Below are 19583 nucleotides of genomic sequence, written 5' to 3'. Positions count from 1 at the left end.
CTCAGAAGGAGACCACCGCCCCATAGTCGGAAGACTGGGCAGGGACAACTCAGGAAGGGAGAGGGTCGCGGGCCCAGTACCTCGGGGCCTTACGGGGCTGGCTCTGGATGCCACCATGGGAACCACAGCTGACCATGAATGCCCGCTGTCCCTGCTAGCGCCTGCATCTTGCCTCGCTGGAACAGCATCCTAAGCTGGAGTAGTTGGATGGCAGCCTGCAAGCGTGGCTTCTAGCAAAGCGCGTGCGCATGCGTGAGGGCTGCAGGAGGGAAACCATGAGCGCTGTGCAGGAAGCCAGGAAGGGGTTCGATTCGGGTCGCCTGTGAGATCTCTTCCACAAGGCAGTTCCACGTCCCAGAGCCCTTTTTCAGAAGGAGCGTCTGAAATGACAAAGTGATTTTGACTACTACAAACCGGCCATGCCTGCAGTAGAGACCACCCTGCTGCAGTACTTGGAAGCAGAGGTCCTCATTTGGGCTCAGTGTTTTTATGCCCTTCACACCACTTTTTGATTCGTGTTCACTCCTCCAAACAGCAGTGTGTGCTTTCCTCCTAGTCCATCTGTAGGTTCCATTAAAGAACAGTTCTGGCAAAGAACTATCTCGGTAACACTACAGGAGGAAGACCAGGTCCTTAGCCATTCCCAAAATGTTCCTGATTAGGTAGAAATCCAAGTTCAGAATTTTCATGTTTTTTTTTTTTTTTTTTTTACCCTTCAGCAATCAATGTTAGTTCAGGACTTTATAAGAGAATGGTCAGATAGAAGAACAAAAAGACATTCCAGTGTGCCAGGTTACACAAATTGAATTTGGCTAGTGTTATTATATGTGCTCTTTTGGTGTAGCAGTTTGAAACAGTGCAAAACTGCATGGGGTAAGGGATGAGGCTCACTATGCAAGACCCCTGAATTAGACCTGCGTCTAGGAAATAAATCTTGCTTTGAAAATCTCTATGGTTTCATTGGTCAATTTCTTTAGTCATGGTGGTAAGAAAAGCTGACTAAAACAACTTCTAACTTCATCTCACCTGAACGTCTGCTTTTTTTTTTTTTTTTTTTTGATGAGTTTGAGCCCAGTACCTTACATATGCTGCACACAATCTCTCAGGGAACTGTGACCCTAGCTCAAACATCTAATTTTATATTATAGTGTACTACCCATTTACTTTCAGTATTATTTTAATATGAATAGGCTTAGATCATTCTATTGCTCTTAACAATAGAAATAATTACATGCACATGGATTCATCTATGTGTATGATTCATTCTATTACTCCTTGACTTTCATTATTGTATTATACTTTTATAATATACACCAGTGTCACTTAATGATACTACTAGTTCATTTGCTTCTATGAAGCAGAGGTTTTGAAAGTATTTCATATATACTTTTCTTCCAAAGTAATTTTTTCTTTAGTCTTGGCTTTTTTTTAAAAAGAGAAGCATGCTGAAATTTAAAAAAAAAATTGTTTGTTTTACTTATACAAAAATCCTTGGGCTGGGGATGTGGCTCAAGCGGTAACACGCTTGCCTGGCATGCATGGGGCACTGAGTTTGAACCTTAGCACCACATAAAAATTAAAATTTTGTATCCATCAAAAACTGAAAAATAAATATTAAAAAATTCACTCTCTCACTTTAAAATATTCTTTATTTTATTTGTTTATTTTTATTTGGTGCTGATGATTGAACCCAGTGCCACAAATGTGCTAGATGAAAACTCTATTACTTAATGACAACCCAAGCCACACATGCTAAAGTTTTGATTAAAAAATTACATATTACATTCAGGGAAAATTGTTGTCTTTGTAATGATGAGTAGTATCTAAACACATGTGTGTAATTGGGTGTTCTATGTCCTTGTTCAAGTTTTTATTTTCTGATAAATTCTAGATATTTTCCTTTAAAATATATATGTACTGTTTGAAGTAGAATACAAATGTGACATTTATATAATACTGATGTAGTGCTTTGTACTGTTCATTAGGCTGAATGTACTGTGGCCAAAATGTGTCTGGACCTTAGATACCATTTTAATCACACTTTATAATTTGTATCTTCTTATGTGTACATTATCTTTTCCTCCACCCTGCAGATTTCAACTGTATGAAAAATTCAGCTCTACTTTTATATGCTATTATGGTTTATAAAGGCAATCATTTTTATGTTTTAATGCTACTGGTAGAGAAGGATTATGTCCTTCAATAGGCACACAGTTTTTACAAAAATACAGTAATTTATAATTCATCTGTAGTTCTTAAGAACTTTTCACTTCACATCTTGATAATACTGTTTATTTTTATATATTTGGTTTTATTTTATCTTTTTCTAATTTTTTTAAGGTCCTGAAGATTTTATTTGTACTGAGCACTTAGATATCACCTGTAAAAATAGGCTATTCAATTTGCTTGGCTGTTCTTCTTTTGGTGTCTTCTTCTTTTCTTATTAAATGTATTTAGTCATGTATCAGGTAAGTAATCCTAACTGTCACTTTTTTCCTTTTAGAGGTACTACTTTATTATTTGGTTATTTTAATGTCCAATTTATTAATTTGGTAACATTTTGTTTTGTGCAAATTTGAAAATAAATTGCTGTGTCATTCTTATGATTGAAACCAATGGTGCTCTTCTATTTAATACTAGACCCCAGTCTTAATGTTATATGAGACAAAGTCTCAGTAAGTCGTTCATCCTCACCTTGAAAACTTTATTATTATTATTATTAATGTGAGAGCAGAATGAATTAAAATTCTTATTCAACATATAGAGCAAAATATTTTATATCTCTTGAGTATACAAATATATTCAAATCAGTTTTTGTCTTAATACATGTACTTTGAATAATAATGTTCAACACATTCAACCATGCCTCCTTCTTCCCCTTCTACCCCTTTGCCTTATCTAGAGTTTATCTATTTTTTTCCATGCTCCCCCTCCCTATCCCACTATGAAACACCCTCCTTATATCAAAGAAAACATTCCACATTTGTTTTGGGGGAATTTGTTTTTCTTATTACCTCTCAAGCAACTCAGTAAAACCGTGTCCTAAATAAAATACAATATAGGACTGGGGATGTGCCTCAGTGGTTTAGTGTCCCTGAGTTTAATCTCTAGTACACAAAACCAAAATTTGGTAAAGTTCCAGGTGCATACCTGTCATATCACTGAATTAGGAGGTCAATGGAAGATGATCATAAGTTTAAAACCAGGCTTAGCAACTTAGCAAAACCATAAGCAACTTTGTGAGATCCCTTTCTGAAAATTAATAATAAATAAATAAATAAGTAAATTTGTAGATGTGACCCAGTGGTTAAGTGTTCGTGGGTTAAGTCCCCGCAATGCTAAACTAAATATCATGCAAATGACAATAACCAATTCAATTTGTATTTTGTAAATTGTTATGTTGATACAAACATTGCATATTCAGATGTCACACAAAAACATCCAAATATCTAAAAACAGGTTTTTTATTAAAGTTATGCCATTTGCAAATGTCTGTCAAAACTACTCATCATACCATTATTAGACATTTCTAATTGAGGTGCTTGTGCTGTCATTTGGATGTTTCTTATCTCAACCTGTCCAAAAATGAAAAAAGAGAACTGCAACAGAATTATAAAATGAACAGGTCTAGGCTTCCTGCAAGCCTCATAGATATGCATACACATATTTAGTCTTGATATTATATACCTCTTTGTGACATTTCATGAAATTATAACATGTTATTGACAATTTAAATTGAAAGGAAAAAATATTTTATTATCATATGTTATTTGTGAGCTGTACGTGGTCCTGCAAGAAACAAGATGTCTCTATGTTAAAAATTAGGGCCATCACTCCCTGGACAAATGAATCAGAACTAAAGAATTAGGACATCTAAATGATTCACTGAAGACAATTATTTTTGTTGCTGATGTTGTTATTGGTACCATGTTTTCTCACTTCTCATCAATCAGCTAAACCTGTCCCAATTTTGGGGGGCAGACATTTAATCAGATGAAGACATGGGACAATCCTTAAGTCTCAGGGAGTGATAAACTACTATCTAGAAATCTCCATTTCAAAACCATACGATGAAAGCACCATTCAAATTTCTCTGACTTGTGAATTTTTACCATATGAATTATAATTGTTTTAATGTAGAAGACTCAACGTTCAAAATTAATAGTTCCCTTTTAGACAAATCCATCAAATTAAAGAGTATTCTTAACTTTTATTAAGAATTATAATTTTATATGCATTAATATATAAATTTTATTCTCTTAAAATGTTAATACATTACCAAGTTAAAATACATGAATTCATTCAAATTTTAACTATGAATAACTGTGGTTGAAAGAGTTTTTTTTTTCAGAAAAGCTTTAATTAAAAAAAAATAAATTGAAAATTTCAAGTGGATTTACCACAGGCAATTTTTCACAACAGATTTAATTGAAGCACACTTGGCAATGGTCACATTACCTTCAATATAGATCTATAACATTATTGGGAGAACATGTCAAGTTTTACAACATCAAACAAGGCTAAAATATGAACAGAGATATCAGGCCTTGGTAAAAAAATTTATGAAGAACATTTTAGAGAATTTTAAAGTAAAACAAGTGAACATGTACTTTACAATTTAAATGAACACATAAAATAAGACTCGTATATTTCACACAAAAAGTTTATAACTAAAATATAAGATAATAATTCTGCTAAGAGTTGTATGAAAATTACACAACAGGTTGCACTATTAGACACCAATTGGGAATGATGCAAATGCTCACTGAAATTTAAATGATAAACCAGATTCTAAAAGAGAAGCATTGTAAATCTAAAAATAAAAAAAAAAAAAATCAGAAATGTGAACGATTATGAGAAGTGACATGATGCTGCATGTGGAAAATTCCACACCAGACCTCATGTGACACACCACAGTCAAAACACAGGTGTACTAAAATATTTCATAAAATTACATTCACAAAATATCTAAAAGCCCTATGTAAAATACAAATTTTTGAAAATTAGAATGTCATGCTTAACACATTTCTCTCTCTTACTTGAAATAAAGTTACAATATCCAAATCTTTTTGCATATTCTCATTTGAAGCATTTTGAATGTAAAGTATTGAATCCATGAAAGTGAGGACATAATTACACTACTGAAACACTCAGAATATGAAAAAGTATCAAAATAATTATACTCAATGAAGAAAGTCAGACACCAAAAAACATATTGAATAGTTTGACTTTATATAAGTCTTTAATGGTCTGAATTTAATATACAAGGAAAGCAGGAGAAGAAGCATGGTTTCCTGAGAATGTGGTAATTAATCTATGGGATATACTTCAATAAAAACATACCCCTACATAAGATAAATGTGTGCATATAATTTTTGCAATACCTCAATGAAGCTATTAAAATATTTCAGCTATTTGAACAATCTTTCACTTAATTGAAAACTACTACCTTACAAACCTAAGAGCTACCCTTTAACATTTCCTCAAATTGCCAGAATGCCACATTAGACTTAACTAAAGAGAAAGAAGAGAAACACTGCTAAAACAAATTGGATGCTCCAAATCTTTTGTTTATGAGAAAGCAGTGGCCACACTGGACATCTCAGTTAAGGACCTGAACTCTATGGAGAAGCTATGAACACCATCTTCACAACTACCTAAAAAATTTAGAGTTTTTTTTTTTTTTTTTTTTTTGGAATCAATTGCTGTGAGCAGTGAACTGGTAGCATGTCATACTTGTTTCTCTTATTCATTTATTTATTTATTTATTTATTTATTTATTTATTTTCTCATTATTTTTTGACAGAAATTCTATTTAGTGTCCTGCATGTGTTAAGATTGTGGAATTGTCATTTTTCTAGGCCTTGTTTTTATTTGGAGGGGATGGAGGTATAGAGCTAACATACTGCTCTTTGAAGCAGATGGGGGGGGGATGGAAAGCGTCCCCACACCCCATGTTCTCAGAGATGTGCTATAGGTGAAAAAATCAAATTCCTGGGTGTCATCATGAAGTTGATTTGATGTTCTACTTTGCTAAAATTTAGAAGATGAATAAAATAAAGGGCATAATGAGAGGTGCTTAGGTCCAGGTTGACTGGGTGGCAGATTTGGTAGTGTTTAAGATTGGCTGTAGAGTTCACCTTTTTGAAATCAGCATGTATGGGTGTTGAGAAACTGGCACAGTATCACTCTGAGAATATGTGTTTTTAGTCTGGTGAAATGAGAATAAAGAGCTTATATACAGCACAAGGCAACAACATGTGTGATGGTTCTCAGAGCAGGAAGCAAATCAGACCTTTGTGTAGGGGACTAGGCCGAGAGAATTGGCCAAACCTCCTGTTTGTGTGTGTGTGTGTGTGTGGAGTGGGGGGGGGGCTTTTCTGTATAGAAGCAAGCTCACCTAAAAATTGCCAGCCTCTATAGCTGTACTTTTCCCTATTACTATTAGTCTCCTGACCCTCTCTCGAATCCATCTGCAAACACATAATACATTTTCTCTGTGTTTAACTATGGATTCCAGTGTACATTTCTACCCTATACACACCTACTTTTTGACTCTCCCATCATTGTTGAATTACAGTTGGCCCTGGAGTGAAAAGGGTGCCATCCCTCTAGGCCAGCTTACTACAAACTCTCCCAACCAATAGTATATGACCATCTCCCACTCACTATCAAAAACTTTTAGCAAACATAAAGTACCTGTAAAGGTTCAGTGCTTTCTCTAGACAACACTTGCATGTTCAAAGTCACTCATATTATCAATACAACAAACAAACAAACAAACAAACAATACAACCGCCCAAATCCACTAGTGTCAATTTTTATTTTCTTTGAAGGTAGTGTTTTAATTTTCCTAAAATTAATTATTAAATTTTAAGCCAATCTTTATGTATGAATAAGACGTTCTGGGTGGCTTAAATTAGAACAACACTTAATAACCTAATAACAATTTTAAATTTTCTAGTATGTATTTTTTATTTTTTTTTAATTTTAATTTGTTATATATGAGAACAGAGTGCATTACAATTCATATAATGCATATAGCATAATATTTTATACTTCTGGTTGTACACAAAGTACAGTCACATCCTTTACAGCTTCATAAATGTGCTTAGGGTAATGATAAAAATTACATTCCACTCTCTTTCTTACCTGTATGCCCCCTTCTTTACCCTCCATCCCCTTTTCTCTTTTGCCTTATCTGGAGTTCAATTTAATCTTCCCCTTCTTTCTTCTCCTACATCATGATATGAATTAGCATCCTTAAGTCAGAGAAATTATTCAGCATACTTTTTGGGAGGATTGGATAATTTCACTTACATTATATTCTCCAGTCCATCCATATACTTGCAAATACCATGATTTTATTATCTTGTAAAACTTTTATTATATTTTATTATTTTAATAATATTCTATTATGTATATAGTATAATGCATATTACATATAATAATACATAATACATATACATAATAAATATAATAATATACATAGTAAATATAATAATATTCTATTGTGTATATATATACCACATATTCTTTACACATTTATCTATTAAAGGGGATATAGGTTCATTCTACAGTTTAGTTACTGTAAATTGTGCTACCATAAACATTTATGTGGTTGTGTCCCTGTAGTATGCTCTTTTTTAAGTCCTCTGTGTACAGAACAAGGGGTAGAATAACTGTCACCAATTGTGGTTCCCTTTCCAGTTTTCCAAGGATTTTCCATACTGCTTTCAATATTTCAAATTTGCAGTCCCACCAGCATTGTATGAATGTGCCTTTCCCCCACATTTTTGCTAAAACTTATTGTTTTTAAATTTGAAATGACTGGAGTAAGATGAAATCATAGAGTTGATTTGATTTGCATTTCTCTAATTGCTAGGAACGTTGAACAATTTTTCAAATATTTGTTGGTGGATTGAACATCATCTTGTGAGGATAGTCTGTTCAGTTCTTTGGCCCCTTTATTGATTGGGTTATTTGGTTTTTTTTTTGTTTGTTTTGTTTTAATATTATTGAGTTCTTTATGTATTCTAGAAATTTGTGCTATATCTGATGTGCATGTAGTAAGAATTTGTTCCCAATTAGTAGGCTCTCTATTGACTTCATGATTGTTTCTTTTGATGAGAAGAATCTTTTTAATTTGAATTCATCTTATTTATTGATCCTTAATACTTATTGTTGTGCTATAGGAGTCTTATCAATAAACTTAGAGGTTAATTAGGTATGATGGAGATTTGGGTTACATTTTCATCTAACAGACACATTGTCTTTGGTTTAATTTCTAGGTCCTTGATTTAATTTAAGTTGAGGCTTTTTTTTAATTGGTTGTTCAAAATGTTACAAAGTTCATGACATATCATCTTTCATATATTTGATTCAAGTGAGTTATGAACTCCCATTTTTACCCCAAATACAAATTGCAGAATCACATCAGTTACACATTCACATTTTTACATAATGCCATATTAGTGATTGTTGTATTCTGCTGCCTTTCCTATCCTCTACTATCCCCCTTCCCCTCCCCTTCGATCTTCCCTCTCTACCTCATCTGTTGTTGTTCAGTTCTCTCTTTTGTTTTCCCTGCCTTTATCCTCACAACCTCTTATATGTGATTTCATATAATGTTGAGGGTTTCCTTCTGTTTCCATGCAATTTTCCTTCTCTCTCCCTTTCCCTTCCACCACTCGCCTCTGTTTAATGTTAATCTTTTCCTCATGCTCTTCCTCCCTGCTCATGAGTTGAGTTTTGTGCATGGTGAGAGATAGGGACTTAATTTCATTTTGTCTCATATAGATTTGCAATTTTTGCAGCATCATTTCTTGAAGAGGCTATCTTTTCTCCAATATGTATTTTAATGTCTTTGCCAACTATAAGATAACTGTAACAATGAGGATCTTCCTCTGTGTTCTCTATTCTGTACCATTGGTCTACAAGTCTATTTTGGTGCAAACACCATACCATTCTCTTTATTATTAATCTTTAGCACATTTTAAAATCTGCTATAGTAATGCCACCTGCTTTACTCTTCTTCCTAAGAATTACTTTATCTATCTTGGGTCTCTTATTCTGTCAGATAAATTTCATGATTGATTTTTCAATTTCTATGAAGAATATCATTGAGATTTTGATTAAAATTGCATTAAATATGTATAGTACTTTTGATAGTGTGGTCATTTTGATAATATTAATTCTGCCTCTTTCAAGAACATGGGAGATCTTTCCATTTTCTCAGATTTCCTTTATTCTTTTTTTTTTCTTTTTTTTGTGTGTGTTTTTCTCCTTAGAGGTTCTGTAGTTTTCATTGTAGAGGTCTTTCACCTATCTCATTAAGTTGATTTCGAGAATTTTATTATTTTTTATACTCTTCTAAATAAGGTAGTTTTTCTCATTTTAATTTTTCACTGATATACAAAAATTCCTTTGACTTATGGGTGTTGATTTTTTATGCTCCTACTTTGCTGACTTCAGTTACTAGTTCTAGCAATTTTCTGGTGGAATTTTGGGGCTTTCTAGGTATAGAATCATATTGACAGCAAATAGTGCTAGTTTGAGGGTTTTGTTTTGTTTTTGTTTTTTCCTATTTATATTCCTTTAATTTCTTTCATCTGTTTACTTGCTCTGGCCAGTGTTTAAAGAACTAAATAAAAATGGTGAAAGAGGGCATCCCTGTCTTTTTCAGTTTTTAAAGGAAATGTTTTCATTTTCTCCTTTTGTGTCCTAGAATGTTGCTAGCCAATGTTGTGGCCATTGGCCATGTAATCCATCAAAGTGACAAACTCAGTTCTTTTGTTGTAGGATCAAAATGCCAAAGTTTTATGTTCTTGAAATTACTGGATTATACAGGATAGACATAGGACATTTCCATAATAGCAAATATATTGAATGATGAGGTTCTATAAATCACTAGGTTCAAATATTGTGAACCATATGACCTATTTGTAGTTCAAAACTAGTAACTTGCCACAAATACATGATGTTAACTGTATTCCAAATCAAGCTTTTGTCCCCCTCAAAAAATAAATAAATCAATAAATAAAATAGAATGGTGTGGATACAGTCCTCATGCACTACTTCTATGAATTCTGTTCCAGAGTCCAGATTGAACCTGAACTCTTTCAATCATGGGATTCTAACAACCTTCCTGAGGGGCCCCAAATATTCTGGTTAAATGCCAGTGACTCCTAAGGTGTACTTTGTCAGAATCCCTATTACCTTCTATGCTATTAAGTAAACTGGCCAGGCAGAGAACTCTTACTATTGCCTCTTCAGATAAGTCCTGGGCATGGGACTTCATAGCTATTATATAAGTTTAAAGCTACTGGCCTGGGGACCACATCTGGAGAACCATTTCTCCAGCAGACTCTATCATTTATGAGGTCAGGGTGTTATTACAATGTAGAATAAATGACTCAAGCAACTATGTTACAAGAAGTAGATGCTGTTGAAATCAGACACTTACCACCACCACCACAACCACTACCACCACCACCAATAATAACATAAAGCTCTAGAATGGTTTTTTAGAAAATAATGAGGAAAGAGTATTCTAGTTAAATTTAACTATTGACATCACATTTTTATTTTTTTTTTTACCTAGGCCTTTATGAAACTCTCTCTCTCTCTCTCTCTCTCTCTCTCTCTCTCTCTCTCACACACACACACACACAAAATTTATAAATAATCTAAAATGTTTTCAGAGTAGCATTTCTTTCAGTTGAAAACAGTGTGTTGCAGTGGAACTTTGTATTCACCCATAGACTTTCATAATTTTGCACTGCAGAGAACATTTAAGTTTCTTTCATTTCTTGTTGAAATTATTGCTTTTTATTTGTTAGCCTCATTTGATTATTACCATGAAGGGACATTCCAAATTTCTTTTGCTGTATGCTTTTAATTTAATAATACTTTTTTTTTTAAAGAGAGAGTGAGAGAGGGGAGAGAGAGAGAGAGAGAGAGAAAGAGAGAGAGAGAATTTTTTAATATTTATTTTTTAGTTATCGGCAGACACCACATCTTTCTTTGTACGTGGTGCTGAGAATTGAACCCGGGCCGCACGCATGCCAGGCGAGCGCACTACCACTTGAGCCACATCCCCAGGCCTTAATAATACTTTTTAAAAAACACTTTATGCAACTTATAATATTGAAAATATTTTTTTGTATCTCAGATAATTGTAAGTTTCCCGACAGAAGAAATTTTTGTCCATTTTGGTTCTCTGTTGAATCTAAAGCCTATAAAGCAGTACCTGGAACAAGAAACATGTGTTGTAATGAATCAATAAAAAATGAGCAATATGTAAAAGATTCCTAAGTGCCACGTTGGAGTTGGGTGTCTCAGAGATTCACATGTGTCATGAAGTATTTTTGTGTGATAAATTATTACTGCTACAAATTAAACTATTATTTATACTGCATATAATACAAATTTCATTTCATTTTCTAATTTGTAAGTATTTGTTTTTTGAAGTCTGTTAGTTTCTCTTTGAAAAGGATACTTTCACTTCTCCCTCATTAGAAATTTTGAAGTAAGCATAATTTTCTATACAAAGTTGAGTGGCTTATATTATCACTGGAATTAATGTTTTAACTACACAAATATTACTCCCCTGTTTCAACTACTTTTTAGTTTCTTGTGTTTAGAAGTTTCACTGGTTCACCATCTTCAAAGGGACCCATGGAGTTGCAAATCATAACATATCTTTATTGGACAGTCAATTAAGTAATGGCCCTTGCACTCAAAAATTGTATGTTCAGAATGGGTAATTTTTGAAACCAAATCTTTACATCTATGATAAAAAATTATAATTGATATGATTTTGAATGATCTACAGGAGAACAAAATAAAAAAATAGTTTTGAAAATTATTCATGGTGAGGTTAAACAGATTCTAAATAATTTCAAAACAGTATTCTATTCGCATATACTTCGGATCTTATAGCTAATATACACTAAATTTTTTAAACACTGGACATTGAATGTATTGGACTCAGTGGTTCATAAGATGATAACTGTGAGACAGAACCTCAGAAGCCTTTGATTTAATGAGATATTTAATTGTCTCCAGGTGATCTGATAGTGAATGGCATAAGATACCTGGGAACAGACTGCAGATTTAAATATTCAATTGCAGTTCCAGTTTTCAGGTCTAATAGAAGCTGAAATAATCTTTCCAGAGTCAAGAAGAGGAACCCTCATTCTGCATTGTGACACTGAGGAAATTTGAATCAAACCCTTCAGCTCTGTAAGGAGCCATTTGAGATATTCTTGATCAAGTTTATAAAAACAGTAGCATGGTGATTCTGAAAACTAAAGTCCAAATGTGTTGAGAAAGAATTAGGTATGTCAGCAGGGAATAGTTTTTTTTTTTTTTTTGGTATGGTTGAGACAAAATCTTGAGTACCCTTCCCCATATCGAGCCCAGTGGATTTTTCTATAAAATTAACTTTCTGGAAAGCTTTGTGGAAGTAACCTTACCCCTGGAACACACATCCCATTAATAGCTAAAGCTTTTGTTCTCAACTGCAGAACTTTATGACCACCAAGCTCTTGGTGTCTAAACTCCAGTCAAAGGGTTGCTCTCTCATGTCTCCTCCCCTAAAATGCATTCAACTTTCCCATTCAAATATAAGTCTCTGCTATCACTGAGCCATCTGTCATCTAGACATTCACACCTTCTGTGTCCTTTCACAATGCTAATGGCCACTGTGTGCTCATTTCTCAAACAGGAGACACTATTCAGGCCTAAACATGTCATTCTGGGAAAACATAATGAGTTTGTAAGAAAAACTTTTTCAAGATCATTCACTAACAGTGAGAGGTGTCAGGTTCTGAGACAGTGAAACAAAACACAGTGATTTGAATGTTCCACAGATTCCTTTGGCCAGAAATTTCTCTATTCAGTGACCATGTGATAAAAGAAATCCACCACTAATGAATGCACATACTCTTGTACTTTTTTAAAAGAGAGAGTGAGAGAGAGAGGGGGAGAGAGAGAGAGAGAGAGAGAGAATTTTTAACATTTATTTTTTTAGTTTTTCGGCAGACGCGACATCTTCCATGGTGCTGAGAATTGAACCTGGGCCACACGCATTCCAGGCGAGTGTGCTACCTCTTGAGCCACATCCCCAGCCCACTCTTATATCTTAATATTATCTACTATTATATTAAGATAGAAATGGCTGTCCCTAAGCAATATTAAAGTGCATTTTAAAGAACATCTATTGCCCTCCTTTTCTAAAATTATATATTATTATCAGAAAGTACTGCCTTAAATTATAAATTATTCACTTAAAAACTAGTAACAGAATATTTACAAAATATTTATATTTTTTCATTCACATTAAGCTCTAACATGGCTCACATGGCACTGGCCTATTCTCAGTTCATCAGCTTAACAATCTTGATATTAGTATGTTGTTCCATACTATATGTATTTTACCCTCTACATCTCTGTGAAGATTTCTTCCTGAAAATGACCCTAAATTTGTAAAAATTGTCATATCACCTTATGGCTTCTACTCAATATAACCCCTCAAGGATAAACACTTTTGTAAAAGAAAATTTTCTGAAATGTTCTGTGAGGAAGTAAAGAGCAACATTTTTGGGAAAGTCTACATTGTTAGCACTTTTTAGCTAGATAGTTAAGATAAACTTCTAATGAAGCTGTAGCAAAGACTCTCCACAGACTACAAGGACAGCAGAAGATTTTCTCCTGCTGAACATTTTCTCAAGTCATATCTGCACTCAACTTGAATTCTCCTGAGACAAACAAGGACCAGCAGGTAAATGAACCAACTGTTTTCACTGGGATAACAAATACCATAAATTACTGATTTATACATGTAATACATATAATAATTACAAAATGCTGTATTGAACACAGTTTGATTAAATTTAATTTTGAATGAAAAATTTTTACTCTTTAATCTACCATATTTATTTTATTGCCAGAAAAATGAGATTTTCCTGCCTGAAAGTGATAAATCAATACTCTCTGATAAAGAATTCTAGTCGAAACAGAATTAGAGCATTAATTATTTATAAGCAGACTTGCTGCTGTGTTCCCATGTGAAGGTAACAAAATGCTGGGAGCCATCAGCCAAGTAGGTATGACAAATTCCTTGCCAGCTTACTCCCATGCTGTCTAGTGGAAGGACTTCTGAAAGGTGACCTTGCTCAAGGACCAGGGCAGGATCCGTGTTTAGGGTGTTCCCCCTTTAGAATAGGGCGGTTTAGCATAATAGGAGATTAGGGTGTTCCCCCTTTAGAATAGGGCAGTTTAGCATAATAGGAGATTAGGGTGTTTCCCCTTTAGAATAGGGCGTATCCTGCTGCTGAGTTCCTCTTGAGTGCTTAGGGTCAGACAGTATATTTTGGGAGACAGAAGCCCATGCGGAGTGGATTTGGGCAGAGTAGTGGATTTGGGAGAGAGTGGATTTGGGCAAAATGTGGATTTGAGCAGAGAACGTGGATTCCCCCAGAACGTGTTTGTAGACGGCCGGTGTGAGATCGGGAATAAAGAATTGCTGTTTGAATCTACAAGCTTTGTGGAGGCTCATGATTTGTGCCCAGCCAGAGACTGCGGCAACAAAACTTCTCTCTATGAGGTACATGTGTCACCCCTGCACCACCTAATCACAATTATCTTATTTAAAAGAGACCAGAGGGATGAGAATACCCTGGTACCTCAAGAAACCTTTTAGAGGGCAGGCCACAATGGTGTCTTAGAGACCATCTGTGGGGACATGTGCATGGAACACTGAATACATGGAATACATTAAGGATGTCTGATTGGCTAACCATTCCCCCAAACTAGGTGTGTGAGTGGCAAACTGCTTACCCAGTAGGTAGAGCCATGGTCTTAAGACCACATGTTGCAGTTCTAGTGCTCGCTCCATGGCCCACTCCTCAATTGGTTGCTGCAGGGGCAGTTGGCCAGAAATTGTGTTGGTGGTTGCCTGTAATCTGCTTAGCTACTTCCTGAGTATACATACATGATAAGTGAAAAAAAATATCAGGCCCTCTTCTTGCTTCTTCTTCAGAGGTCTTGATTAGTGACTCTGCAGCCACAATGTCCTCTACCCTGTTGCATGGACCACTTTGCTGGATGAAAGAAAGCCCACACCTCTGGTTCCTGAGCAAGGATCTGATGTAAGGCTATGAGACAGTGTGTGGCCCCTCACAGAGTGGTGAGGAAGGGGAAATAGGGAACCTACTGAGTACAACCAAAAACTTGCAGCTGCAAGTTCTGGACACTCTCTTAGATAATAGAAGATTTAATCTCAATGAGAGAGAACCCCAGAAATTCTGGGATGTTGTGATTGATGCCATTCAATGGATAAGAGCTGCTTATATTTTTGATCCTAGTATATTGAACAAGATAATGGCAAATGCATGGGAAGCTGAAGTTAAACAGGAGTATACTTTACCACTATAAATATTCTTTCTATTGTGACAGCCATTCAGCAAAGTTTAGAGGGCCCTGCAATAGACCCTTGCATATAATGATGGCCCTGAGGGAAGATGAGGCTGTGCACAAAAGACAAGTTGAAAAAGGTGGGGGTGATAATCTATGTCAAATCAAGCAACTCCAGCATGCATAGAAAATTAAGGGTGAGAATCTATTTCAAATAAAGCAACCACAACAGGTACAGGAAGGAGAGGGGCAGAAAATGGTACTACTAGCACAACTGATTCAGGAAGAAACAACCACAAATGGTGCAAGTGCGCCCTCTACCGACAGACAAAGTTTACATCATTGTCTGAGTCAATGACAACTGCCTCTTTATGAGGCAATGCCAAAGCCAGCAAGGAACTAAGACAGTTTAGAAATGACCAGGCCACCAGACAGGTCCAAGTCATTTTCTTTTAGAAACCCATTTCAGGAGGCCAGAGGTCCTTTTGAAGATAAATGTAAGACAAGAGATGAAAAGTGGGGTAAATGAGTGCAAGCCTTCCCAATCAACACATCACCTATGCCACAGCATTCTGCCACTTGATATACACATGCATTGGGTACCCTGAAAGAATTAAAGATGGCAGTAAAAGAGGATGGAACCCGGGGGTCATTTGCAGATCAAATGCTCAAATAACTCAGTCTTGAACTCAGTTGCCCTCAAGACTGGGAAAACCTAGCTAGATTGGCTCTTGAGCTTGCAAATTTTAGTTTTCAGTGGAAGGCATACTTCCATGATGAATGTAAACAGCAGGGGGATTCTAACCACACTCCAAATGTTAACCTTCCAGCTAAATGCTTGGAGGGAGTAAGAATCTACAGTTCCCCTGCTGTACAAGCCACAGATCCACCAAATTATTTTTATCAGGTGGGGCTCTGTGCTCCAAAAGCCTAGACAAAGTTGCCAGCTCATGAAGGTACAGTTCTTATACAGTTCTTAAAGCAGAAAGCCACTGAGGACTTGCCACAGTTTATTGACAGAGTAAAGAGTAGAAAGAAAGTTGTGTCATGAAAAAGCTAGGACAGTTTTGGCCAAATAAGTTTATATTGAATAAACTAAATAAGGAACATAAATGCACAAGGGATGACTAAATTTTGGCCACTCAAGATACAGGAACACCAAGCCAATAGCCCATGTTGATGGCCTTGGCATTCTTAGCTCTTTCCATGAATCATCAAAATAAAGAAGATGAGTGTTGTTTCTATGGATGAAAAGGGCATTTCTCTCAAGATTGCTCTTCTAGAAGAGGAGGGGGCAAACAATTGCTCTGCCTTCAGTGACAAAAGAGATGACACTGCACTAGTGACTTTTGGTAAAGCTGAGACTATGAAGAAAAACCTTTAAAGTGCTTCCAGGCACCCCCTAGCTCTACATCAAAGAAAGGGTCCAAACAAAGAAAAACAGAAACACAGCCAAACAACTAATCAGATTATATAAGGGGTCCAGGAATATGGTGGACAATAAACCCAGGGAAATGATAAATATAAATGAGAAAATGTCAAGAAGGTGATGAACACAGGGGCTGACTTAATTTTGCTGAAGTTAATAAACAGCCTGAGTCATGGTCCACTAAACCAGGGCCCAATGTTACAGGAGTGAGAAAACTAATCCCCTGTTGGCAGACAGAACAGGGCTGGACACTTTAGGACATGAATAGCAACCAAGAGACCATCTGCCCCTTTGTGGTGGAAGAAATACCTATTTGACAGAGATATCTTGGGCTCCATAGGAGCAGTGCTCACTACTGCTGACCATGCCTGTTATGATGACATAATAGACACAAATTTAAAATTCCCAAACTTAAGAGGGAGATTCAGATGTCGCCATAATATTAAAGACCACTGTTCATAATACAGCACCTTTTCTCAAAAGTTTGTAATGGTTCTCTGATGAATCATTATTGGTGGAAGAGTGGTCACTTTCCCAAGAAAAGTTAAAGCATATCCAGGAATTGGTAAAGAAGCAATTGGGGTTGGGGCCTATTGAGCCTCTCATAGTCCATTGAATAACCCATTTTTTTTGTATTCAGTAAAGGGCAAAAGGCAAGTAGAAATTACTTCAGGATTTGAGAGCCATAAATGAGATTATGCAAAAGATGTGCACCACTCAGCCTGAGCTTCCATTTACCCGATGTATTCCAAAGGCTACAAAAATTGCACAGCTGACATAAAGGCCTCTTTTTTCTCCATTCCACTGCATCTTGCTGATAGACAATGCTTTGTGTTTATGGTACTGTTCATTAACAAATCAGTTCCTACACAATGTTTCTAGTGGAAAATGTTACCACAGGCATGAAAAATAGTCCCACTATTTGTCAGTCGTTTGTTGTTCAAGCCCTAAGGGGCCTTGAGCAATATAAAAGTCTTGTTGTGGTAGACTATATGAATGACCTACTCTTAGCACATGAGATAGAGGCTATACTGCAACAGGCTTTCACATATTTGATTGACAACTTAAATGAATTGAGATTGACTATTTCTCTGGAAAAAAAAAATCCAAAAGGAACGCCCTTTTAGGTTTTTTAGGACATTGTTTCCTGCCAGAAGCAGTTATGCAAGCCACTCTTTGTGTTGCTCTCTCTGAAAAGTATATCTTCAACCAATTTTAGACTATCCTGCTGCATTTAAATTGGCTTAGACCTTCTGTAAAGATCACTACTCAACAAATTTGATTTTCTAAAGGGAGATCCACATTTATACTCCCCCTGGCAGGTTACCACAGAATCCCTTTAGGCTTTAGAATTGGTTAATACATTCTAAACCTTGACTATTCTTTCTAAACAACATGAAGGTAAAATGCTATCACTCTAACAAGTATGCCTGCGCAATAGTATGCCTAACTTATGGGATCCCTACTGTAGTCATCTGGCAAGACCCAGACAATATCATATCATAGGTGCACTGTTCTTCCAACACATAAAGGAAAGTCCAAAGTCAAATTGAAGGCATCCCATAGATGATCACCTCATTGAGAAGATTTCTACTGTGAGTGCATGGGAAGGAACCAGATAAGCTCATAACTCCTTCACAACCTCAGAAGTGAATAATCTTATGATGCTTAGCCATAATTTTCAAGCAGCCATTAGTAATTTTACCGGCATCCTTTACTGTCATATGTTTCCATCAAGAATTCTGTGAATTATTTCCCTTGTGCCTCTAAGGGCAACAAAAGTTAATTTGGGCCAGCCTATTCTGAGTGCACCCTTGGTGTTTACAGATGCCAGGTCTACAGGGAAAATTAGCATAATTTTTTCCACCCTGATACTGGGGTTGTTGGTGTCCAGCTCCAACAGGGGGTCTCAGGAGAGGAATGGATGGTGAGGAGTTGGCGAAATGGGGGTGGAGAAACAACATAGACACCAAAGAGAAGGTGCTGATCCCAATCTTTACATGTGAAGTTGATCATATATACTTTTCATTTTGGCAGGCTCATAGTACTTTGTGGTTACAAAACAGAAATCATTATTCAAAGAAACAAAATATTACATAGCTACAATTAGAATAGAAGAATGTATCTTGGCTTATGCATAAGCAAGCATTTGTACTTTCAGTTTGCGTTTTGCTTTGAGCTGTTTCTGCTTAGTTAACTTTTAATAATAGTTAGAAATGTCCCAAACTATTGGCCTATACCTTGACTATTCTTTCTTGACTTACTGACTGGAACCGGTGCCATGGATACGGCAAGTGGTTGACTTGTTATTAATTTTAACCAAACAACAGTAAGAGCACAAACCATTGTGCATAGGAATAAGAAAAAGTTGCCCAGTACTAAGCACTAATCTGTCTTATTAACAGTAATTTTTCTTCTCTAGATTTTAATTTAATTTCTCAAAAACTTGCTTGACAAGAATACAGGGAATTTTTCATTAGACATTAACAATTTATGCTTCACAGCTGAATCATTGCATTTAGAGCAAACAGATCTATTCTTTAGAAGTAGTTGCATTAATTGGGAAAGTCATGTTTTTTTCCTTCATACTTAATGGTCATTTGAGAAGTCACAACTATACTTATTTAAAGAATACAAAAACAAATCAGCCCATTCCCAGAAACATACTGCGCTCCTCCAGAGGATGGACGCTTTACGCCATCCACCTCAGTAGGGCCTTGCCATTGCCTGAGTC

The 19583-nt window shown here is 35.7% G+C and overlaps 1 pseudogene; it reads left to right on the top strand.

The window, feature by feature from the left end:
* Positions 1-419: 419 nt before the first annotated feature.
* The window catches only part of LOC143639870 (DENN domain-containing protein 5A-like), a 45800-nt pseudogene continuing 26636 nt past the window's right edge, over positions 420-19583 (top strand).

This window comes from Callospermophilus lateralis (assembly GCF_048772815.1).
Source record: "Callospermophilus lateralis isolate mCalLat2 chromosome 11 unlocalized genomic scaffold, mCalLat2.hap1 SUPER_11_unloc_3, whole genome shotgun sequence".
Taxonomy (NCBI): Eukaryota; Metazoa; Chordata; class Mammalia; order Rodentia; family Sciuridae; genus Callospermophilus; species Callospermophilus lateralis.
The sequence above is the reverse complement of the archived record's forward strand: the minus strand, read 5'-3'. Positions and strand labels throughout refer to the sequence as shown.